The 11607-nt window shown below is 59.9% G+C and overlaps 1 pseudogene; it reads left to right on the top strand.

Moving 5' to 3' along the window:
- Positions 1–9750: 9750 nt before the first annotated feature.
- Positions 9751–11607, top strand: part of LOC105504133 — a 20039-nt pseudogene continuing 18182 nt past the window's right edge.

Here is an 11607-nt window from a genome sequence, read left to right as displayed (position 1 = left end):
AATGGGGCTGAAACTGACCTTTGGGGGTGTGGGAGTGGTCATGGGACAAAGGAAGGCTCCCAGCTGGGCTGCAGGCCAGCTTCCTCTAAGCATGAGGATAGACGGTCACAGCTCAACGTGGGGGCCTGCTTCTGCTGCCATCGGGACACAACGCCTGGCCAGATGAGGCCCTTCAAGCCACCCACTTCCAGCCACCTGCCCACTGTTCCAAACCAGAGGCTGAGTAGGAGCCCAGCTCCGGCCATGGACACCGGAGTGCAGGCCTCGTCCTGGGTGAGGAAGGCAGCCCCGCCCAGCCATGGACTGTGAGCTTGAGCAAGGCAGAGGGAGGAGCGCCCTGGGCTCTGGTTGGCACAAGCCCACCAGCCACTGCAGAGCCGCCCGAGGCCCAGCCCAGGAGCCCTCCTGGTGCTGCCAGGGAAATCCTGGCCAATGTGGTTAAAGCTCTAGGGCTGCGCCTGGTGCCAGCATGCGCTCACTGAATGCCAGTGGTCACTACAGGCCCTGAGGGTGCAGTTCGCCTTCAGCTCCGCTACCTGGCAGAAACACACCGACCCCAACAAGACCTGGAAGGCTGAGGGGTGCAGTGTAAAAAGCCCCTGGCACACACTGGCAGGCGACTGCCCCACCCCCGGTGGCGAGGTATGGTGACCTCACCTCTCCTCTCCTGGAACACAAACCCTGCCCTCTGAGACACCTGCCCCACACACACTCAGATTTTTGCAAAACCTTGAGGACAACACAATGCCATGGTAAGTGGCCCTGCCTCCCCAAGAAGCCCTCAGCACAGAAGTGGAGCCCCCAGGCAGCCTGGCACCAGCCAGTGGGAGGGGCAGGGAGGGAGGGCAGCCAGAGGGCAAAGGGGTGGCATCCCCTTCAAGCCCTCTCCGCTACCAGGTACCGCGACCCACCACCTGGTAAGGACCACGCCAGGCAAGATGAGACCAGAAGACGAGTCAGGTGAGAGCCCGGGGCGACCCCTCCCTGTGGGAGAGTGTGCGACTCCCGGCGTCCTGGGGGAGGGACGGCTGAGATGGGCTCAGTGCCTCAGGTCCCCGTCCGCAGCACATTCACACCACACCATCCCCTCTGCGGCTGAAGGCCAGTCCCGTCCGCAGACGCCTTCCCTCCAAGTGCAGTGGGTGGACAGACAAAAACCTCAGCCAGCGCCTGGCTCTGCCACCCTCGGTGTCTCAACCGTCCAGACAGAGAAGATGAAGAAACCAGAAGGCATCGGTGCGAGGGAGCCCCACAAGGACACTGGAAAGAACCAGGGCGAGCTGCAGACCACCTTGAAAGACCTCCTCCCTTAGGGCGGCGGAAACGAGATGAGGCAAACAGCTTCCCGACCAGAGCCCAGGCACCTTCCACGTCTGTGCGGGCAGCTTGGGGCCCCACCCCGAGATGTGAGAGGCAACTGAGGTTTCCACACAGAAATTACAACGAAACAGACACCGGCCAGGCCAGCTGAAAATCAGTGATGGACGAAGGTCCAAATCGACGTGGAGGTTCCAACAAGAGAACGACGGTGGTGGGATCACCCTACCCCAGCCTCTGAGCACCCCAGAGGACGCACAAGCAGGACAGCCAGGTGCTTTCACACCACGCTCACCCCACCTCCGCCCTCTGGCCCAGACGTCCGTCGGTGGCTCCTCTGCGGGGTGAGGTGGGGTGGGAGCAGACAGTGGAGGAAACACCACAACCAGCACAGGTGGTCGGCCAGGGCCACAAACCCTTCAGCTCACTGATGCCGAGACCCCCGCAATCCCCACCACAAACCTGCAAGGTCAGAATGATTGCGCACGTGTGCAGACGACTAAGCTGAGGCCCCTTCCTCCTTCACCTCCGGAGTGCCACCTGAGCGCAGACGCTTTGGGACACAGAGCGCTCAGCAGTGGGCAGCAGAGGCACAGCCCAGGATCAAGACCCTGGGCTTCCTATCCCAGGCTCCTCAGCCTGCAGGCGGCCACACAGCAAGAGGACCCTGGGCAACTGAAGAACGAGGCGCTCCTGCTTCCCCCACCCCCAACGGCCAGCAAGGACACAAAGGCAGCCCAGGGCAGGACCAGCCGCCAGCCACAAGGCCCCTCCAGAACCCAAGGTTCAGTGGAGACTCCGAAAGGGCTGACTGCAGGGTCCCCACGGGGTCCGCACACCAGACACTGAGGCCATGCAGAAAGGCGGTAGGGGGCCACTATGGGGTCCCCACACCAGACACAGAGGCCCTGCAAGGGAGGCATGGAGCGCCCGGGTGTCAGCACACCAGGATCCACAGCCCGGCTCTCCACCCCCGGCTGACCTCGCTGTGAAGTTAAAGAGATGGTTTGTGCCGAGAGCTCAGTAAGGCCGTCATCTGCCGAGTGCTTCCCACCATAGCCCATGGGCAGGCATGAGGGTCATGCGCCCCACAGGCCACAGCTTCACTCATCCAAGGACATTCTGGGGGCTGGGACGTCCTTGCCAGTGGCTGGAACTGGGTGTGACCATGGGCCCCCTTGGCCAGGGAGAAAAGGAGGTGCCCCTAGATCTAGATCCCAAGTCACCCGGGGCCGCAGCAAAGGGAGGAGGACCTTGCACCACTCCAGGGTGCCACGTGGACGAACAGAGGTAACACTGGGAGCGTGGCTGGCAGTGTTGGACATTCAGAACACATCTGCCCAAAACAAACATGGCCTTTACTTCTCCCAGCTCCCAGAAACAAAGTAAACAGAAGGTTCGTGTCTGGACGCCAGGGACCAGCCCCTCACTGTTACAGCCCTATCCCCCCAGGCCAGAGTCTGTCCACTCCGTGTCACCTGCCTCTACTCCTGTCGTGACTGTCAACTTTCTGGATTTCAGAAAGTCAAACCCGCCAGGGGAGCCTTTCCCCAGGGGGTGGAGGCGTCTCTCCTACCCGCACCCCTACCCCAGGGTCTGAGATGACATCACAAATCAAACCCGGTATTCTGCAGAGATACACAGGTTCAAACTATGGGCAGCCTTGCATCAGCTGTAAAGGGTCCAGTCCCTTGCTCAGCCCACTGTGTCACCAAGAGGGAGAGTGGGCGGGTGGCCAAAGAGGGCTCCGTTTTACAGTCCAGGAAGGGGTGGCCTGGGCCCCACAGCTGGTGTAGGCAGTGGCACTGGCTGTGAAGCAAAGCTGGGCACTGGTGGCTGTGCCTTGGGCTGCTGTGCTGGCAGAGCCTGCTGGAGGAGTCAAGGGGCACTGATTCAACACTGGCTGTATTTCTGGAACCAGAGTAAGTACCGAGGGTACGGTGGCATTGCAGTTATAACCTTTCAAAAGTCCTCATCTTTCAGGGATTTGGACTGAAAGTTCTATGAATTAAACGTGTCTGGAATTTGCTTCATAACATGAGGGGTGAAAATGAGTGGGGTCTGGAAGAAACGGGCCAGCCCAGAGCTGCTCCTGCCCGCGGAAGCTTCTCAGAGGGAAGAGGGCACACCTCCCTTCTCCCCAGGCCCCCAGCACCCCGTTCCTCCACACACACACTGCATGCTGTGTCCTCACAGCAACTGTGGGGTCCAGGGTTCTGCCTTGCACCCACTCTCCACCTTCATGAGATGGGGAGGAAGCTGAGGAGCCGCCTGTGAGGAAGTGGGGCAGGGTAGGGCAGATGGACTCAGGTGGAGTGACCTGAGCTGGAGGAAGGCAGCAGTGCCAGAGACCCCAGTGCCTTCAAGTGTAGACACACGAAACCTTCGTGTTGCCATCCCTCCTTCACCCCTCGTACCTGCCCTGCGGGAATGTGCAGCAGAAGGGGCTGTGGTCTCCTGGGGGTAAACCCTTGCTCCTCTTCTCAGGGAGCGGGGCGGGGGACCCACGCCAGGGCTCACAGGAACCCTGGACACTGGCGGGGCCGGAAGCCAGTGTGCTAGAATGTGAACCTGAAGGGTCTGTGGGCATGTATAGGGGCTCAACCAGGCCTGCCAGCTAAAGGGTGGGAGACAGGGCAGGAGAACTAATTTCACCACTCAGTCCTCCTGTGGTGAGGGGCTCCCACACAGCCTGCTGGCAGCTGCTTCGCTCTGAGGGGCTCTTTGCTGCGTGGGCAAGGCCCCCTCAGGAAGGCAGCCTGGCCATTAGCTGCCTGTCACAGCAGCAGCCTCATCCTCAGCAAACGCACTCCATCCCTGGGACCATGGCAGGGAAGCTGTGGGTCCTTTGGGGACAGGCCTGGGGAGCCAGATGTGCTACTGCTGCTCTCCCCCGGGCACCACAGGACAGGGATGGAGCTCCATCTCCCAGAGGAGGAGGCGGAGGCTCAGAGATCCTCCCTGGGGCCCACCTCCCCGGGTCTCCCACTCAGCTGCCCACGAAGCCCATGCTATAGAGCCCACAGGCACCGCCTGCTGGGCCCAGCAGAGAGAGAGGCAGAGGCCACCCTTGCCAGTCGGGTGAAAGTCGGAGCGAGCAGGCAGCCTGCCTTAGACACAAGAGGATCTGAAACTGCCCAGAGAGGAAACTCAGACAAACCACAAAAGTCCTCGAACGCCGAGCAAAAAACTCAGCAGTGAGTGGGTCTGGTGAGATCCTCAAAGACCCAGGCCATGCGCAGTGGCTCAGGCCTGTGACCCGAGCACCTTGGGAGGGGCAGGAGGATCCCCTGAAGCCAGGAGTTCAAGACCAGCCTGGGCAACATAGTAAGTCTCTGATTCTATGAAAATTTTAAAAAATTAGCCAGGCCTGGTGGTGCACCTAGAATCCCAGCTACTCAGGAGGCTGAGGTTGGGAGGATCACTTGAGCCTGGGAGCTTGAGGACACAGTCAGCTGTGATCGCACTGCTGCACTGCACCCTGGATGTCAGAGCAAGCCCCTGACACACACACACACACACACACACGCACACACACACACGATCTGGAATGCCACGGAGATTTCCAAGGTAGCCAGCACACACACACACACACACACACACGATCTGGAATGCCATGGAGATTTCCAAGGTAGCCAGCACACACACACACACACACACACACGATCTGGAATGCCATGGAGATTTCCAAGGTAGCCAGCAGAGAGGGCAGTGGCCAGCCTCCCCGAACACTGACTAGCCCCCTCCCTGGGTCCCACTCATGCCCTATCCAGGAGGGGCTCTGTGCTGGACATGGAAGGGATGTTGGTGAGGTGGCCCGAGTCCTACCTATCCTCACCATTGCTGTGTGGCCCCAGGCAGGCACACCTCTGGCCCAGAAGCTGTGGGTGCTCCCCCGAACCCCTCCCAAGGTCCCTGGACTCCGCCTTCCTCTCCATAGGGCGCAGGAGGACCTGAACGAAAAGCAGAAATTCAGCCCCCTTTAGACTGACCCAGCCCAGAATTTATCAGAAAAGATGCTGAGTCCTGGACCGTTTCAGGGCTGTGGACAAACGGGGAAGGAATGGGAATCTGTAAAGTTGCCACCAAAGAAAACACCCAGAAAAGCCGGCAGCAGCCTCCCTGACCCCTCCCGCCGTTCCATGGCCCGCCTGGGGAGCAGGGACCTAGAGGCAGGAGCAGGCACACCACCTGGCCAGCACAGCAGCACAGCCTTCAGGCACTCCACAGACGGAGGACAGAGGGGTGCCGCCCCCAACGCCATACCCTGGGGCAGACCAGCCAAGGGGCAGCGGCTGGACCATGGGGGCATCTCCAGCCTGGTTTGGCCCCAGAACACAAAGCCCTTATTTGGGGTCCAGGAAGGAGGAGTCCCAGCTTTCAGCAAACAGGCAGGGCTGGAAGGACGGCCTGCCAAGGCCACTCCAGCTATAGCATGGGTCGGGAGGGGCGGTGGCAGGGAGGGACAGGCTGCACAGCTCTGCAGGGGCTCAGCCAGGCCTGCCAGCTAAAGGGTGGGAGACAGGAGCACCGGAACCAGGGGTGGGGGTGCTGGAGGAAACGAGGGGAGGCCTTTCCCAGGGGTTCCCCATTCCCCAGGGGTCTCCAGCCCTGGGATTTCCATAGCCCTGGGCCTCTGTACCTGAGGGTCCCCATGTCCCTGACTGGGTGGCCCCCACTGCGGCACTCCAGCCCGTCTCCTGGACTCTGTCCTGCATCAGTGGCGGACAGATGAGCCCCATCTTCCATAGGTGGAGGGGACCCTCAGAGGTTAAGGGGCACAAGGTCACCCAGGCAGAGAAGGCCAGAGCCAGCTTGAACAAAGCTGGACATCCACGCCAGACTCACCGCCAGCACCCCACAGCACCAGAATTCTTGGGATAATGCTGGGAGCAGTGCTGTGATTGCCTGTGGCAGGAGGGAGCTGAGCCTGTGAGAAGGGACCCCAGCCTGCCACCCCCACACCCGAAACTAACCCGGCCAACCGAGCACCTGTCCCCAGGCGGCCAGAGGGGCCTCCTCCCTGGCCCACGTGGTGACCAGCGGCCACCCTGGGGCCACCCTCCAGGACTCGGGAAACTGGATCTGTCCGGGTAGGGCTGCCTTCAGTGACAGACGGAGCCAACTGCTTCCTTCTGTGGAGCCAGGGGAGAAGCTGGGGGTTGGGGGCCCCCTGTCGCCCTGGAGGAGCCCTGGGGAGGGCAGCTGGGCATCATGGGCCCCACCCGAGCAGGCACGGCCAGTCCTGGCGCCTACTCCCCAGGGGACTCTGCCCAGTGCCGTGAGCCCCCCATGCACAGCGCACCTGCTCTCCCACAGCTGCCTGGCCGCCTGTCTACAGACCCAGCCCTGTCCCCGGGTGCTTCAGCGGACTGGTGGGGCTGTCCTGGGGCATGGCCCCAGACGCACTGGGCAGGCTGCAGCTGCCAACACCGCCTCTCCCGTGACCGTCCCCTGTACCCCACAGTTCTCCCCACTCTGCACCCCCCAGTGCCTTCCAGACCTAAGACCTCATACGCCTCCTGCTTTCTGAACCCAGGGCCTGTGCTTCTCCATGGCTCCATGGCCCTGGGAGAATGGCCTCTCAGAAGGTTTCCCTTCCTGCCATGACACCCCCACAGCCTTCTAGCCACACCCTATCACCTCTTCCAAGCTCTGTCCCCACCCACCTCTCTACCCCTGCGGGACCCTCATGAGGGGCGTAAGGAGGCCTGACCGTCCTCTACACACAGTGGGAACGAGGAAGCCAGCCCCATAGACATGGGTCGGGCCCTCCCAACCCCAGGCCACTGCCACGTAGTCAGGGTCTCCCACAGGGCTGGGAAGGGCAGGAGAGCCACGACTCAGGCAGGGGACTCTCTTCAGAGGGGCAGTGAGTGAGGACAGCACCTGGCCCTTTACAGGGAAGGGGACACCGTGCTCTCAGAGGGACACAGCCTCAGGGTCAGGCCCTGGAACTCTGCCGACCGTGCACTTCCTAAAACAAAGCTGCGGCGGGCCCACCCAGCACCCATCTGTCTGTTCCATCTCCTCTCGGCCAGCCTGCCGAGAACCAATCTCACAAAACACCCCGGCCAAGGAGTCAAACCTGGCCTTACCACTCTCCCACCCAGCCATGCCAAGTCAGGACAAGGGGCCAGCAGGGCCGCAGCTCTCAGACCATCCCCTTGGTTATCTCGTCCATGTTCTCTGCCCGCCCCCAACCACAAACACGGAGGACTGCAGGGCGCCCCCAGGTCTGTTGCCCGGACAGACCGGAGGCAGAGCTAAGAGCAGAGCGTGGGCGTGCAGCACACCTGTCTGTGAGTCCACAGCCCACAGAGCCACCGTGCTTGACCCTTGCCTCCTACCCGTCCTGTGGTGTGGGCAGATGGGGGCGGGTGGCACCGTGGACCCGCAGGCTCACACAGGTGCCCCTCTGCACATTTTGCTCCCTGTAGGATTGTCAGGCCAGGGCTGCAGGGACGCATGCCACAGGGAGGGCATCCCCTCAGCCGCTTATGGCAGATTCTTCTTCCTTCTGCCACATGACAGGTTACAGCTGCAACACTCAACACTCCTGCAGGGGCCAGGCACCCCGCACAGATGTATCTGTGCCTCATCTCGGTCAGTGCTCACGCAGAGGCTAAGGACATCCCATCCCCGAGCCCACAGCTCCCAGGTACCGACTCGGAGCCCCAGGTCCTCATAGGTGCACCGAGGGCACTCCCTCTGCCCCAGACTCCAGGCCCAACCAGCAGCCGCCTCTGCAGATCACACCCGAGTCCACCGGGTGCTCTGGGAAATGCTGCAGCTGGTTAACAAGCCACACTCAGAAAGACCCAGCCGGCAACTTCTGAACATCACCGCACCCTCAGCAGGACACTTTTCCAAGTGGCTGGAGAAGTTGTCCCCACGACACCTCATTAACTTCTGACGAACTCAGTATCTTGGGGGCCTGCAGCAAGGAGGGGGGCGGGGGCATGTTCCAAGCCCCGTCTTCCCAACACAAGGCTCCGAAGGCCCCGCGAGGAGGCAGCCTGTGAACTGACTCTCAGGGAACAGCCACAGGCTGGTGCCAGATGCAGACAGCCAACAGCACAGACACAACAGGGTCCAAGCCTCCAATCACACGCACAGGTCCTGTCTCCAGTGGGAGCTCAATCAGCAGTGGCCAGAAGACTCACAATTTACACCATCAACAGGTGAATGGCCCAAAATGTGACACTTTCTCTTTAAAAGAGCTCTCGGGCATGGTGGCTCACACCTATAATCTCAGCACTTTGGGAGGCTCAGATGGGTGGATCACCTGAGGTCAGGAGTTCAAGACCGGCATGGCCAACATGGCAAAACTCCATCTTCACCAAAACATAAAAATAAAAATAGCCAGGCGTGGTGGCGGGCACCTGCAACCCCAGCTACTTGGGAGGCTGAGGCAGGGAGAATTGCTTGAACCCAGGAGGTGGAGGTTGCAGTGAGGGGAAATCATGCCATTACACACCAGTCTGGGCAACAGAATGAGACTCTGTCTCAAAATAAATAAATAAATGAGCTCTTAAGGATCTTGGTCGAGCACGGTAGCTCATGCTTGTAATCCCAGCACTTCAGGAGGCTGAGGCGGGTGGGTCACTTACGGCCAGGAGTTTGAGACCAGCCTGGCCAACATGGTGAAACTCCATTTCTACTAAAAATACAAACAAACAAATAAGCAAGCCCTCAAGCATCTCAGATGGCAGGAGTCCAGGAACCGGAGCAGGGAGGCCCGGGCACAGGGGCCCACGATTTCACAGAAAGGAGAGGCAAAGAAAGCCCTATGCTCCACCACCAGCTGGGCACCTCTACAAGGTGGCAGTACCAACAAAAACACAGGCGCAAGGCCATTCTTGGCAAATGCTGACCCAAATGCACCTGGCACCCCATCATGCTTTGCCACCTGTACATCTCTTCTGCTAGAACGGGGGGGGCGGAGCCACAGGGGTCAGGACGGCCCCAGGCAGACCAACAAGTTCCAAAACCTTCTTACGGCAAGAAGCCTTGCATTCTGCCTTGATTCATCCAGTTACCTTTTAGCTTCAACCACATACTGGCTTCGTGATATAAGGGACCTGCCGGCCAGGCGCGGTAGCTCATGCTTATAATCCCAGCACTCTGGGAGGCCAAGGCAGGTGGATCACGAGGTAAGGAGCTTGAGACCAGCCTGGCCAACATAGTGAAACCCCATCTCTACTAAAAATACAAAAAAAATAGCGGTGCATGGTGGCAGACGCCTGTAATCCCAGCTACTTGGGAGGCTGAAGCAGGAGAACCGCTAGAACCCGAGAGGTGGGGGTTGCAGTGAACTGAGATGGTGCCACTGCACTCCAGCCTGGGTGATAATGCGAGACTCCATCTCAAGGGGAAAAAAAAAAAGGAACCTGCCTGGGACAGGAACCCCGTCAGGTCAGTTATACCTTGATGATTGGGTCAAGGAAGGAAGAGGAGAATCCTCTGACCAACTGCTTTAACTGCTTTGAAAACCAAGAGACCTGCAACATGACTTCAGGCAAGCCCCCACCTCCCAGGCAGCAACGTGGGTAAAGGTAGACCCTGGCTCCCCACACCCCGCCCCAGTATCGGAGAACTGGGCCGACGAGCGGCTGGACAGACACAGCACAGCTGTTGGTTTTGTGCCAATCACCCCACTTGGAAAACCCGGAGCCACCATGCCTCAGAGAAAGTGGTGGCACTTCCTGGTGGCACCAGGAATGGGACGAGGCCATCACCGCCCGCCTGGTGCACAGGGCTCCTGCGGCTGGCACCTCCAGAGCCTGGAGGAAGAGGGCAGAGGAAGGGACCGCAGGCTGCAGCAGGCCTGGCTGCTCCGATTTGCACACCCCCACTTTCACTTTCTGGGTATGACTACTCCAGAGTGTAGGGCACGGAGTGTTTGCAAGTCCCGTCCTTCATTCAAAGCTCACTCACTTCCGACGCAGGCGCGAGTTGTCAAAGGAAAGTAATTACTCTGCTTTCTAAAAACAAAACAAAAATAAAAACGGGAGTGCCTGCCCACCCGGAGAAAGCTTTTGAAATCCCTCCTCCCCGGATGTCCCAGCGGCAGGGCTCAGGCTGGAGCTGCTCCCACTGTCTTTCCAGGCACCCAGTGCCCTGCTGAGGCACTGGGCCTCCGAGGCTACCGGGAAGGTCAGAAAGAAACGCCCCTCGCTCGCCTGCAGCCTGTCCCGTCACAGCGAGTGCCTTATCTTTCCTGATCAGTAACCACCAGCACACATCAAGGCCTCAACAGAGAAAACGGCAAACACAGACCTTTATTTGCAAATGAGAGGCTGCATCAGGGCTGCCAGGGAAGGACCCCGGAGGGAGGTGTCCCTAACCCCTGAGGCCAGCCCCTTGCAGGGATTTAGACCTTCCTTAGACCCCGTTGGAAGCCAGTAACAAACTACTTTCCCCAGAAAAATGCCACACAACTTTGCATAGATTTCAGAATCTCCCCGGGGCCACTGGATGGACCCAGAAAAAAACCCTCCATTTTAAAGGAAAGAGTAAGGGGAAAAGTCTACAAAAGAGGAGGGAAAAAGAAAATTATTTTCCTCTTCTGTTTCTTCTCACAGGGGAGGGCGGGGGAGGACAGGACACGCGAAGCCGTCTCTTGCAGTTCCAGTCCAATTACTCTGCCCACCAATGCACTACAGTCTCCCCTCCTGGTCAACTTTTGTAGACAATGGCCAAGTTTAATGTAAGGGAGAGAAACCCCAGCTATATATTTCTGAGCAGAAAGCTTTCAACCAAAATTAAGGATCGCAACCACTCGAGCACTGGGTCCAATGGAGGAACTCACACGATGGAGGCCGGGTCCCTGCCCCCGGTGGGTCTCGGCGGGCCGAGTTCTGGGACGCCCGCCCTCGAGGGAAAGGAGGCCGCGCGAAGCCCCCATCCCGGCCCTGCCCCCATACGAGCAACCGGTGGAATGAGACTTCCCGCACGCCCCAGCTTTATTCACAGGGAGCCCAAGAGGGCCATGTGGGTGTACAAGGTTCGGGGTGCGCATTTCTCCCCGGGTGGGCTTGTATCACGTTGTCACTCCGGCGGCCCCCAAAAGTGGGAAGGAGGGGAAGCGCCCCCGACCCTCCCGCTCCAACTCGCCCTCGCCCGGATTAAGCTATTTTCAGGCTGATTTCAAAACAGGAACTGGGTCTCCCCCTGGTTTGGGTGCAATAATCCGACAACTCAGGGGGGCTCAAAGTCAGCTCTGGGCCCGTAACTCTGGGAGGAGGCCGCGCAGAGCCCAGGCCCGAGCCCAGCCTTGCCCCCCGC

Source organism: Colobus angolensis, unplaced genomic scaffold, assembly GCF_000951035.1.
Source record: "Colobus angolensis palliatus isolate OR3802 unplaced genomic scaffold, Cang.pa_1.0 Scaffold9, whole genome shotgun sequence".
Lineage (NCBI taxonomy): Eukaryota > Metazoa > Chordata > Mammalia > Primates > Cercopithecidae > Colobus > Colobus angolensis.
The sequence above is the reverse complement of the archived record's forward strand: the minus strand, read 5'-3'. Positions and strand labels throughout refer to the sequence as shown.